This window comes from Dama dama, chromosome 25 (genome assembly GCF_033118175.1).
Source record: "Dama dama isolate Ldn47 chromosome 25, ASM3311817v1, whole genome shotgun sequence".
NCBI classification, from domain to species: domain Eukaryota; kingdom Metazoa; phylum Chordata; class Mammalia; order Artiodactyla; family Cervidae; genus Dama; species Dama dama.
Window position 1 is genome coordinate 69960239 of NC_083705.1, and position 14334 is coordinate 69974572.

Genomic DNA, 14334 nt, shown 5'->3' on the forward strand with positions numbered 1-14334 from the left:
TCCTCTGTCCATGGGATTCTCCAGGCAAGAATACTGGAGTGGGTTGCCATGCCTTCCTCCAAGGGATTTTCCTTGCCCAAGGATCAAAGCTGCATCTCCGATGTCCCCTGCTTTGGCAGGCCAGATTCTTTACCACTAGCACCACCTGGAAAACAGAAAACAGGATGGGAGGGAGGGGTTGAAAAATAAAAATTTCAAATATTAATTAATTACTTAAGAACAACAAAGATACCAAGAACGCAGAGATTTAATTTTTTTAGGAGCGCTGATACAAGCTTAGTCTCTGTATTTCCTTGAAAATGAAAGTCGCTCAGTTGAGTCTGACTCTTGGCAGCCGCATGGACTGTAGCCCACCAGGCTCCTCTGTCCATGAGATTCTCCAAGTCAGACTACTGGAGTGGGTAGCCATTCCTTTCTCCAGGGGATCTTCCCAACCCAGGAATCGAACCCAGGTCTCCCACGTGTCTATATAAATTTAATGGCTAACTCAGTATGCTGTATTCTAAAAGATCTTACATTAGTTTCTCAAGTTATAGCCCCCATTTTCACTGTGAAAAACTTCATAAAGGAGTCTATATGAATTATGTACGTGACTAATACAACACAAATATGCTCACATACCATCCACTCAGCCTAATGCATCCGAACTCCCACACATGGAAGCCCTCTGCCATCCTTCCCAATCTCACTCTCCTTCCTGCCTCTAGGGGGAGGCACAACCCTGAAATTTATATTTCTCATGCCACTTTTTATAATAGTAGACAGTAGCAAATAAATAGATGAAAACAGAAGGGGAAAGACTAGAGATCTCTTCAAGAAAATGAGAGATACCAAGGGAACATTTCATGCAAAGATAGGACCAATGAAGGACAGAAATTGCACAGACCTAACAAAAGCAGAAGATATTAAGAAAACGTGGCAAGAATACACAGAAGAACTATCCAAAAATATCTTCATGACCCAGATAACCACAATGGTATGATCACTTACCTAGAGCCAGACATACTGGAATGCGATCAAGGGGGCCTTAGGAAGCATCACTATGAACAAAGCTAGCGGAGGTGATGGCATTCCAGCTGAGCTATTTCAACTCTTAAAAGATGATGCTGTGAAAGTGCTGCACTCAATATGCCAGCAAATTTGGAAAACTCAGCAGTGGTCACAGGACTGGAAGAGGTCAGTTTTCATTCCAGTCCCAAAGAAAGGCAATGCCAAAGAATGCTCAAACTGCCACACCGTTGCACTCATCTCACATGCTAGAAAAGTTATGCTCAAAATGCTCCAAGCCAGGCTTTAACAGTACATGAACTGTGAACTTCCGGATGTTCAAGCTGGATTTAGAAAAGGCAGAGGAACAAGGTGTCAAATTGCCAACATCCACTGGATCATCAAAAAAGCAAGAGAATTCCAGGAAAACATCTACTTCTGCTTTATTGACTACACTAAAACCTTTGTATGGATCACAACCAACTGTGGAAAATTCTTCAAGAGATAGGAATACCAGACCACCTGACCTGCCTCCTGAGAAATCTGTATGCAGGCAAAGAAGCAACTGTTAGACCCGGACATGGAACAACAGACTGGCTCCAAATTGGGAAAGGAGTACATCATGGCTGTATATTGTCACCCTGCTTGTTTAGCTTATATGCAGCGTACATCATGTGAAGTGCCAGGCTGGATGAAGCACAAGCTGGCATCAAGATTGCCGGGAGAAATATCAATAACCTCAGATACACGGATAACACCACCCTTATGGCTGAAAGCAAAGAAGAACTAAAGAATCTCTTGATGAAAATGAAAGAGGAGAGTGAAAAAGCTGGCTTAAAACTCAACATTAAAAAGCTAAGATCATGGCATCCGGTCCCATCACTTTAAGGCAAATAGATGGGGAAATCATGGAAACAGTGAGAGACTTTATTTTGGAGGGCTCCAAAATCACTACAGATGGTAACTGCAGCCATGAAATTAAAGGACACTTGCTCCTTGGAAGAAAAGCTATGACCAACCTAGGCAACATATTAAAAAGCAGAGGCATTACTTTACCAACAAATGTTCATCCAGTCAAAGCTATGGTTTTTCTAGTAGTCATGTATGACTATAAGAGTTGGACTATAAAGAAAGCTGAGCACCAAAGAATTGATGCTTTGAAACTGTGGTGTTGGAGAAGACTCTTGAGAGTCCCTTGGACTGCAAGGATATCCAACCAGTCCATCCTAAAGGAAACCAGTCATGAATATTCATTGGAAGGACTCATGCTGAAGCTGAAACTCCAATCCTTTGGCCACCTGATGTGAAGAACTGACCCACTGGAAAACACCCTGACTCTGGGAAAGATTGAAGGCAGAAGGAGAAGGGGCTGACAGAGGATGAGATGGTTGGATGCCATCACCGACTCAATGGACATGAGTTTGAACAACCTTCAGGAGTTGGTGATGGACAGGGAAGCCTGGCGAGCTGCAGTCCATGGGGTCGCAAAGAATGGGACATGACTAAGCAATTGAACTGAACTGAAGATAGTAGTCCTTTAACATATGTATTTGTGTAGATTTGAAGCTGGTGGCTCAGACAATAAAGAATCTGCCAGAAATGTGAGAGACCTGGGTACAATATCTGGGTAGGGAAGATCCCCTAACCCTAACCCGAGTATGTTATACTGGGACTTTTATCAGCTGTATGATAGGAGATGGGCTTCCTTAGTAGCTCAGTTGGTAAAGAATTGGCCTGCCATGCAGGAGACCCAGGTTTGATCCCCAGGTTGGGTAGATGCCCTGGAGAAGGAAATGGCAACCTACTCCAGTAATTTTGCCTGGAGAATTCCCATGGACAAAGGAGAGGGGCGGGCTGCAGCCCATGGGGTCACAAAGAGTGAGACATGACTGAGCTACTAGGCACATTTGTGTAGGTTTATAGCTAAATAAAATGGGTTGGAGGTTTTTAAAAAGGTGACTGTGGTCTGCAGTGACCAGTAGGAGGTTCAACAAGACCCTCCTGTGAATGTCCCATTGGAGTGTCACTGGGGTTAGTGATGAGTTAGTTGGGGGTGAGGTATGGGAAGTGTTCCCATCAGGAGAAAAGAGAATGAGCCTAATTTGGGGGCATCAAGGAGGTCAGCCCCCAAGCTCAGCTGTTGCTGAGAACCACCCTGGGGCCACTGGGCATCATCCTCTGAGGTCCCAGTGGTCTCCCCCAGGGTAGGCAGCCTTCATGGGGAGACCTCCACACTGCTTTATTTGGCAAGGGCAATGAAGATGGACTGGTAAGATGTGCCAGTCAGTTAAGTCTGAAGAGGTGAACTTTAGAGAAAGAAATGTACACTAAACCTTCAAGCTTCTGCACAAGAGCAAGTCAGTCTCTGATTCTTGGCCTTAATGTTTTTATCTGGTAAATGGGCCAGTAGACATATTTTGTAAGTTGCTTTCCACTTGAATGTTCCAGAATCGAAGGAAGTTTCATGAATGGAACTCTGGTGTGCTAAAAAGTCAGCATAGCTGTATCCAGTAACTAATAAGGTATTAGAGTTTAAACAGCTTAAAGCATACTAGCACTTGTATGAAATTCAGTGGTAGAAGGGGGACCAGTGGCTGGACCGTGTGGTAGCAACAGGGAATCACATGGTCTTTTTATTGGTTTAATACTGAAGAGTTATGGGCAAATGTAGGACACACTCTAGAATCCGCCAAATAAAAGTGTTAAATATGATAAAAATAGGATGTGTCTTCTGGTCTTCAAGATAAAGTGTTACTTGGTAGAGATATGAAATTTTTTGTTAATGGAAATTCAGCTGCTCCTGGCCAAGATGATTATTTTCAATATATTTAATGTGATCTTACATTCTCAGATAATGAACTTAAATTACATCTTACACTTTGTTGACAGGGGAAATCTGTTTGCCTGTCAGTGATATACATTCTTGGTATTTGCCAGACAGCTTCTTATGGACAAATGATAATCGATTCAGATGGGGGAAATCACATTAAATAATTCTACCACTTAAATTGCAAGGAATTTATAGTAGTTTAGAATCAAGAAACACATTAGCACAAACATTAAATTATGATGCAAGCTCCATTTTACTTAATACTCATTAAAAGCATTCAGCTGTAGAGTCTCAAAACAATATCAAATTGGGATAAATAGAAATAATGAATGCCTGTTCTTATTCTTTCCACTTAAATGTACATTAGATTAAATTTCCATTTGACCACTCTATCAATAAATGCATAAATCCAGAGATCTCTCCCAGAGAAAGCCATTTAGTTGGATTGTTTTTCTAATGGGAAATGTACATTTGGGTAAAGAGGACAAGAAACACAAAGGCATAGCTGTGTTTGCGCCTCAAAGGGGCTGACACGTGAATGTCATTGTGCCCCAGCTGAAGTCAGACGGGTCAAGTTCATGTCCACTAGCATTACAGCCAGGGCAGAGAGGTCACACTGGACTTATTTTAGGCTGTTTCATGATTGTTGCTGCTGTCATATCTGTGGCTTCATTGTCGGTATGCCTTTTAGTTTCTCACAATAACTTTCACTTAAAATTCTTTCACAAGATAAGAGCAGGGGGTTTATTCATGTGTATGTACTCAACTGAGTGACTGTGTGGGTTGGGGTGCCCTGTGCATGGAATTGTGAATACAAGACGGCATGCATACAATTGTGTGTTTCTATTTTACTTGGGAGATTTAGATTTTTTATCATAACATCTGAACATCGGTGCAAATTTTTATTTTTAGCTGTAAACTACACTTCCATATTACTCTGTCTCTTCAGAAAATATGCAACATCAAAAGTGCAGATGAGGCTCAGCCACTAAGGCATCTTAGGTTGGACCTAGCTGAAGCCATTCATTTGTAAATGTCCATAATGGGTTATGAAGTGATTTTTGTCCACCTGCATTTATTAAAAATCATGATCATTCTAATTCATTCTTCAGACAATAATTTAGTTCCAAATATTTAATCCATTTAATGTTAAAGACATAGCTATAGTAGTATAGAGAGAGGCCATAATAGCAATCCATTGTGAGCTGGAAAACACATATTGACACATCTGATTTTTAAAAAATATTTTCCCCAAATCTTGTTTAGCAGTCATTTGGTCATTCTATTCCAGAAATACAGTCTTTGTGACCCCATGGACTGTGGCCCACTAGGCTCCTCTGTCCATGGAATTCTTCAGACAAGAATACTGGAGTGGGTAGCCATGCCCTTCTCCAGGGGATTTTCCCAGCCCAGGGATCAAACCTGGCTCTCCTGCATTGCTGGTGGATTCTTTACGGTCTGAGCCACCAGGGAAGCCCAGAAGTACATGGGCAATTATAATTACCTTAGTTATTTAAAAGGCTACTTTTGAGTCTGATTTGCTCCACTGATTTGGAAGAAATAATGATTCTTTTAGCATCCATTCAGTGTCAGGAAAGGATGTACATCCTGGGAAGTTAGAAGTCAGTAGACAAGATGGAGAGGCGCTTAGTGTGTCTGCTCAGGTGTGTGTAGGTGCAGGATAAAAGCACCATCTCCAGTCCTGTCACTGACTGGCTGTGAGTATAAAGGGGAGTCATTTCAGTATTCTCATCCATTAAATGCTGCTAATTATGCCAACCTTTCCAGAACTTGCATTGAGCAGTGAATGTCAGGGAAAATTTGAAAGCAGGAGGAGAAGGGGATGACAGAGGATGAGATGGTTGCATGGCAACACCGACTCGATGGACATGAGTTTGAGTCGACTCCCGGAGTTGGTGACGGACAGGGAAGCCTAGAGTGCTGCATTCCATGGGGTTGCAAAGAGTCAGACACGACTGAGTGACTGAACTGAACTGATCAGGCCTAAGTGTGTGTGTGTGTGTGTGTGTGTGTGTGTGTATGGTTGGAGGGAGTAGACTGTGCAAGTTAAAAGCCTCCTGTGAAAGACAAGAGTGCAAGGAAGAAAAGTAGAGGCCAGAAGGGAACAAGTGCAGCAGAGGAAGCAAACAGAGAGGGCAGTGGCTTCTACCCTCTTCTGCCCTTCCTCCAAAGTCTGGAGGAAAGGGGAGGGGAGGTGGGGTGCAGGGGGGCAGTGGAGAGCAGGAGGAACACCTTCCCAGAGAAGGTGTGTGTTGAGGAGTCTGCAGATGAACATGAGGCCAGCTTCCAAGAAACTGTGTGCAGGGAAGACCAGATGATCAGTTTGATTCATTAAGCCGGAAGAACATAATTTACTGTAAGTCTTATTCGTGGGAGCAAGGTATCTGAACTGAGATTTGCATCTGTGAAGAAACCGATATTAAGTGGGAGGTTTCTGAAATAATTAAGTTTCAGAGGCAACTGTGGTGATTTCGTATCTGAGCCTCAAATCTTCACTTCCTGAGTACTGAAACCGTAACTGCAGAAAAGGTTTAGACAGGGAGAATGAGCGGTCCAGGATAACAACGGGCTTTGTACTGAGATGTGTCAGTTCAGTTCAGTTGCTCAGTCGTGACTCTTTGCGACCCCATGGGCTGCTGTATGCCAGGTTTCCCTGTCCATCATCAACTCCTGGAGTTTACTCAAACTGATGTCCATTGAGTTGGTGATGCCATCCAACCATTTCATCCTCTGTCGGCCCCTTCTCCTCCAGCCTTCAATCTTTCCAAGCATCAGGGTCTTTTCAAATGAATCAGCTCTTCGCATCAGGTGGCCAAAGGATTGGAGTTTCAGCTTCAGCGTGAGTCCTTCCAATGAATATTCAGGACTGATTTCCTTTAGGATGGACTGGTTGGATCTCCTTACAGTCCAAGGGACTCTCAAGAGTCTTCTCCAACACCACAGTTCAAAAGCATCACTGAGATGTGTAAATGATAGCTATCTATACCCCTCCTCTCTATCTGAGAAACTGACTCTCTTTATTTTGGAAACCCCAAAATATGATTGGGGAAGCCTCAATATAGAGCTGCCATTCAAATTCAAAGGTTATCTGGAGACAGAATTCCTTCTTATTTGGTTGATCTTTTCATAGAACTAATTTTGCTTTCTTCCATTTTCTATGTGGTTTTTCTATTTTATTTCCACTCTAATCTTAATTATATCCTTCCTCCTGCTTTATGTATATTTAATTTGATCTTTTCCTAAGGTTTTATAGTGGAGAATTAACTTATTGATTTGAGATTTAAAAAAATTTTATATAGACATTTAAAACTCTGCATTTCATTCTGTTACTTCAGCTACAACTCTTTTGTTTTGTCTTCCTTTTCATTTATCACTAGGTATTTTTGAATTCCCTTTGTCATTTCTGTGTTTTGCATGATTGGCTACTTAGAAGTATGCTGTTTAATTCCCACGTATTTGTGAATTTCCTAAATTCCCTTTTAGAAGAATTTTACATGTATTTATTTATTTTTGCCTGTGCTGGGTCTTTGGTGCTGTGCACAGACTTCCTCCTGTTGTGGCGAGTGGGAGCTACTCTCTAGTTGAGGTTTGAGGGCTTCTCATTGCAGTGGCTTCTCTCACTGCGGAGTCCCGGCTCCGGGGCACACGGGCTTCAGTAGTTGCAGTGTATGGGCTTAGCTGCCCTGTGGAATATGGAATCTTCTTGGACCAGCATGTTCCAGCATGTTCCAAACCCATGTTCCCGGCATTGGCAGGCAGATTCTTTACCACTGGATCACCAGGGAAGTCCCCTAGATTCCCTTTTGTTATTTATATACAACTTCATGCTGTTGTGTCCAGGGGCATGATTTGTAGGATTTTATATCTACTGAAGCTTGTTTCAGGGTCTAATCTGTGGTCAATTCTGGAGAATGCCCCACATGCCCTTGTGAAGGCGTATGTATTCTGGTGCTGACTGAAGAGCTCTCTACATGCCTGTTATGTCTCATTGTATTAGTCCATGGTGTAAGTCTTTCTTTATCTTCTACCTAGTAGTTCTATCCATTTCTGAAAGTGAGGCATCACATTTTCCCGCTATTACTGTTTTCAACCCAGAAGTACTTTGTTATGATTATTACTTTTTATATTTTCCCATATTTTAAAGAAGCTGAGAGAAAAAAGAACAAGTATATATGTGTAGTGTTTGTACCTGAATCTTATTTATTATTTCTGTTTTTCTTTTATTTTTCCTGTGCATTCAAGTTACCGAATGATGACATTTCTTACTGCAATACAGTTTTGTTCTATGCACTTCCTTGGTGCTTTTACTGTCAAATAGGTTAGTTTATATTTATATTTTATAAAGTGAAAGAAAGTGAAGTCGCTCAGTCGTGTCTGACTCTGTGACCCCGTGGGCTGTACCCTACCAGGCTCCTCCGTCCATGGGTTTCTCCAGGCAAGAATACTGGAGTGGGTTTCCATTTCCTTCTCCAGGGGATCTTCCTGACCCAGGGATAGAACACAGGTCTCCTGCATTGCAGGCAGATGCTTTACCCTCTGAGCCACCAGGGAAGCCCTTTACTTTGGCCACTTGATGGGAAGAACTGACTCCTTAGAAAAGACCCTGATGCTGAGAAAGATTGAAGGCAGGAGGAGAAGGGGATGACAGAGGATGAGATGTTTGGATGTTATCACTGACTTGAAGGACATGAGTTTGAGCAAGCTCCGGGGGTTGGTGATGGACACGGAAGCCTGGCGTGCTGCAGTTCATGGGGTCTCAAAGAGTCAGACATGACTGAGTGATTGAACAGAACCGAACTGATAATAGTTTATAGGACCAACAGTACAATTTTGTTTTATACAAATTTTTCCTTAAAGCAATTATATAGGTATTACTTTTGTAATTAAAAATTAAGACTCTCCTATTTAAAAAGGATAGATGGCTATGGTTAATCCAGATAATGGAATATTAATCAGTGAAGGAAACCTAAATGCATGTTACTGAGTAAAAGAGCCAATCGGGAAAGACCACATACTGTGTGATTTGAAGTGTATGACGTCATGGGAAAGGCAAGCTATGGAGGCCGTGGTTTCCAGGGAGTGCGGGAGAGGGAGGGGTGAGTAGGTGGAGCTCACTACTCCTTATGATACTACAATGGTGGGTACTGATTATACAAATCTCCAGACCCATAAAATGTTCAACACCAAGAGTGAACCCTAATGTAAACTATGGCTTTGGGTGATAATGAGATAGCAGTGATTGTTCGTCAGTTGTAATGCATGTACCGACTGGTGGTGATTTAGTTGCTAAGTTGTGTCCGACTCTTTGTGACCCCGTGGACTGTAGCCCACCAGGCTCCTCTGTCCATGGGATTCTTCAGGCAAGAATACTAGAGTGGGTTGCCATTTACTTCTCCAACCAACTGGTAGAGGATGCTGATATTGGGAAAGGCTGTGTGTGGTGAATCCGGCAGAGGATCTGGGAAGAAGATTGTGATCCACATCAAAATTCCTTGTGCAGCTCAATCTCAGCCTCTTCCAGGGGAGATGGTCCTACCCCCAGCATGAGTGAGAAAGTTATACCAAGCAGATGCTGTCTATGTACACCTTCCTGGGTCACCCTGCCTGGGAAGGGGTGCCCAACACGCTCACAGTGCCATTTATATCAGCTTCATGATGCTGGGCAAGGTGGGACTCCCACCCATCTCTTTTCCATCACTGCTTGAGGAAAACAAAGTCTTAGCTCCCCAAATCTGCCTTCTACCAAAGTGGAATAAAAGTATCACGTGAATGGTATCTGTCATGGCATGAACTACACTAGCCACTTGGCACATTGGTTTGTCTAATCCTTCCAAACCACCCGGGAAGGAAATCCCATCTTACAAAAGAGGAAAAGTTGATACAGTCCCACAATTCCTTGGAAGGGGGCTTTTTTTTTATTTTTAAATTAATTAATTAATTTTAATTGGAGGTTAGTTACTTTACAATTATTGTAGTGGTTTTTGCCACACATTCACATGAATCAGCCACGGGTGTACATGTATTCCCCATCCTGAACCCCCTCCCACATCTCTCCCCATCCCATCCCTCAGGGTCATCCCAGTGCACCAGCCCTGAGCACTCTGTCTCATGCATCGAACCTGGACTGGCGATCTGTTTCACATATGATAATATACATGTTTCAACGCTATTCTCTCGTCATCCATCCCACCCTTGCCTTCTCCCACAGAGTCCAAAAGTCTGTTCTTTACATCTGTGTCTCTTTTGCTGTCTTGCATATCAGGTCATCATAAGGGGGCTTTCATAGAAGTCCTGAGTCAGTCTTCCCTTCAGTATCACCTCCTCTTTCAGCACACTCCCATGTCCCCTCTCCTGGGATCCCCTCCTGTCCATCCTTGGGATTCTTGGAGGACTGACCTTGGTGTTCCTCGCTCTTGGCGGACTGACTTTGATATTCCTCGCTCTGACATGGAGAAAATGCACAGCTCCTACTCCAGGGCAGTGCACACAGGGCCCTGACTCCATCAGTGGACCTTCAAGCAAAGCATCCCCCGGCCTGGCTTGCAACAGCCAGCCACCTTCCAGCCGCTGCTCACAATTCAGGGCTCCAGCTGAAATGACTCATCCAGAGTTCCCTTGCACAAGCTTTGTACAATCTCATCTCTCATTTGCTCAGCCTGGATTGCATGTGTTCCCCCATGTTCACACTCACATATCCAGGCTATCTTTAAGATGTACCGCAAATCCCACTTTGTCATGTCACATTTTGTGATCTCCTAATGAGATGTAAACTCTTACCTTTTTTGAATTCCCACAGCATTTAACCTGAAGACTCTTCTGGCCTTTATGACTTTCTGTTCTGATTTTCTGGGCCTCTCCACCCTCCCTTTAGGCCGAACGCTCCTCACAGTCTGAGGCTATTGTGTTATATGTTCAGTGGCACCTGGCACAATGCTGGATTTGGCTAACAAGAAATGCTTTGAGTGGGCTGGATCTAGGGCATTTTGCTCCCAGAGCTCCATGTGCAGAGGATTACCGATCCTAGACAACCCTCTCCCCTGGCTCCTGGCTTGGTTGGGACAATTGCACAACAGGGGGGAAGGAAGAAACCAGGGTAATTTCTACCCTTTTCCTTTGCTCCAGGTGTCATCTCTCATAGCTGGCCTTTCTAGATCCAGCTTCACTAAACAGACTGGTCATGTCTTAGCTGCTTGCAGGCAACCCCAGTTCCTGGGGTCCAGAAACCCCACCCCCTCTGTAAGTGCCTTCAGCCCATGTGGAGAAGTTTCTTTCATTGTTTTACTATCTCCCCTGGGCTTCTCCCATCTTCTATTTCCTGTGTAACTAAATATCTACACGTTTCAATGCTGAGATCTCTTTTTTCCCTTGGTTGGAGTCTGACTGATACTGATCCTGACCCCAGGGATTTGGGACATGTTTAAGGGGCCAGTGGGCGAGTGGCTGAGAGGGGTCGTGGACAGTCTTCAGTGGTCCACACAGTCATCACTTCTGCCTACAGTCAGAAGACACCAGTCACCATCATGTCCACCTCACAGTCATCAGTGATTATCTGGTAACCAGCCAACTTTGTGTCCTGGGAAGCCATGTTTTTACCTCAAAATCACTGAGGAATATTAGACCATAAACTCCAAATAGTCTGATTCTATCGTATGCTCTGCTGGTACTTGGCAAAACACTGAATTTGGCAAACAGTCAAGAAACACTTTGTCATCTTGGGCTATTCTTGGGCATTTTTCTCCCAGAGTAATCTGTTTAACAGAAGGATGCTTCATTCACACCGTCACTGGCAGCAAGTCCTTGAAAAATAAACACCCAGGACTCTATCTGACCTGGGCTTGTGGTGATAAAGCTGGGCACACCCCGAAGATAGAGAGAAGACATCAGCAGTGTCTCGGCCAGCCCAAACTGCTATAACGAAATGTCACAACTAGGTGCCTTACACAATAGATATTTAGTTCTCACATTTTTGGAGGCTCCAGAGTCCAAGATGAAGGTGCTGAGAGGCTCAGCGTCTGGCAAGAGCCTGCTCCCTGACTTGCAGACAGCCGCCTTCTCCTCTTTTGTAAGAGCACCAGTTCCATCACGAATGCTCTACTCTCATGGCCCACTGACCTCCCAATGGCCCCACCTGCAAACACCATCATACTGAGGGCACCGTGTCAATGGATGAATTTGGAGGAGACACAGACATTCAGCCCATGGCAAGCAGGATATTGGCTGTACAAGGGCATCACATCTGCTCTCTGTCTCCGAGCTTTCTTCTCTCAGCTCCTTTCCAGCACTTACCCATCCATGAGGACAGTGGACGTGGCAGTATTTCAGAACACTTTACCGTCATTTTTTCAAAAATATACAACAATGATAACCAGAGCATTGTCGAATTTCCCCTTTGTCTATCCTCTTTGTGAAAAGATCTTTTCTTTCCTTCTCATGACCTGCTGCCCCCTTAACTGCCGTGTCCTGCTCTTGGCTTCCAAATATATCATGCTAGCAACAAATCATGAAGCAAAACATTAGACAAGAAGCAAACCATGGTAAGATGACAAAGGAGGCTATTTTTACTTTAGGGAGGTCTTCCCTTTGCCAGTAGAAGTCATAAAATAAAAATAAATACAACTCAGCCCAGCATTTGAGTGCACAAAGCCTGCCCTCCCAGTCGGTCTCTTATGAGATCACTTTGTGCTTGTCACTGCTTGAGGATTTACAAGTTGAACATGACCGTGTGAGTGATGACACACGGGCTTCACACAGACCAGGGAATTTGAGTGTTTTCCCACAAGCGTTATGCTATTTCTCATCTCTGTCCCCACTAATGGAATGATGGTGCAAATTTGACTGAGGAAAAAAAAAAGTGCAAAGAAATTTCAATCTCTTTCTTTGTCCAAAACTTTTTTTTTTTTGTCCTATTGGGCCTTGTTTCGAAACTGCTTACTCTGTGCCCAAACAGCTTGAATCTTCACTCTTACCGACAGCTTAGTTCATCCTGAAACTGCTCAGTATTTCTGAGGACCGATGCTCCTTATTTCTCTCCCTCATGGAAGTCCACGTTTCCAGCGAGAGGATACTGAACTCATCCATTGTTGTGAGTCGGGAAGTGGGGTTTCCTTGCCCGACTTGCAGGGATGAGACAAACAGAACAAGTGCCTCCTTCTCGCCTCTTCCCCACAGTGCCTTGGCCAGTAAAGAGTGGACTTCTCTTTGATTTCTACTGTCCCAAGTGGGAGAAAGAATATGTTTTTGAACTAGAGGAGAGTTTTACACACTGGGTTATCCAAGTATATTCTTTAACATTTCTAAGGAGAAGTTAGAATTTTACATAGGGTTATGTAAAATTCTTTCCTAAAACAGTATTGCCATCCTGTAATACTGCTGCCAAAGCACACTGCGTGTTCCAGAACTGCATTTTAATTCATTATATCCCTCTTTCTTGTATCAAATCCTTCCATAGAACATATCTCTTTTTTCAGGAGAATAAATACTAGAAAAGCAGCAGATGAAAAAAAAGAAAGAAAGAAAGAAAGAAAAGCAGCAGAGAAAATAATTTTTACTAGGTTTTCAAATCTTACCTTGTTACCCTAATGCTTTATCCCCACATGAAAAACACCCTCTGCCTCCTTCTAGGTTCCTAAGTCTCACTTTCCCTGGTGCCAGGGCTGAGTTACAGGAACAACCTGGACCATTGTTGTGCTTTTGTACAACGGTTCTGAGCTAAGTGCTGCATCACATTATCAGGTTCATCTTCACAACCATCACATGGTGGACCCCTTATTAACTTCATCTTACTGAGAAGGTAACTGAACATACATACTATGTGAGGCAGAAAGAATAAATAATAGAGTAGGTTTTAAAATTGACAGAGTTCACTATTCACAATAGCCAAGACATGGAAACAGCCTAAATGTCCATCAACAAGTAAGCTGATAAATGACATACTACCTAGTCATGAAAATAAAGAATGAAATAATGTCATTTACAACAACATGGATGCAACTAAAGATTGCCACACCAAGGAAGTCAGAAAGAGAAAGACAAATACCATATGATATCACTTGTACGTGGAATCTAAACTATGGCACAAATGAGCTGATCGACGAAGCAGAAACAGAATCACAACCTAGAGAACACACTGGTGGTTGCCAAGGGGCAGGGGCTTAGGGGAGGGACGGATTGGGGTTGGCAGAGGAAAGCTTTTACAAATAGAACGGATAAACAGCAAGGTCCTACTGTAGACCATAGGGAACTATATTTAACATCTTCATGGACTGTAGCCCACCAGCCTCCTCCGTCCATGGGCTTCTCCAGGCAAGAGTACTGGAGTGGGGTGCTATTTCCTTCTCCAGATCTTCCTGTCCCAGGGATCAAACCTGGGTCTCCTGCATTAGCAGGTGGATTATTTACCACTGAACCACCAGGGAAGCCATGTATATGTATATACAAGTATAACTGAATCACTTTGTTTTACAGCAGAAATGGACACAACACTGTACAACAACTAT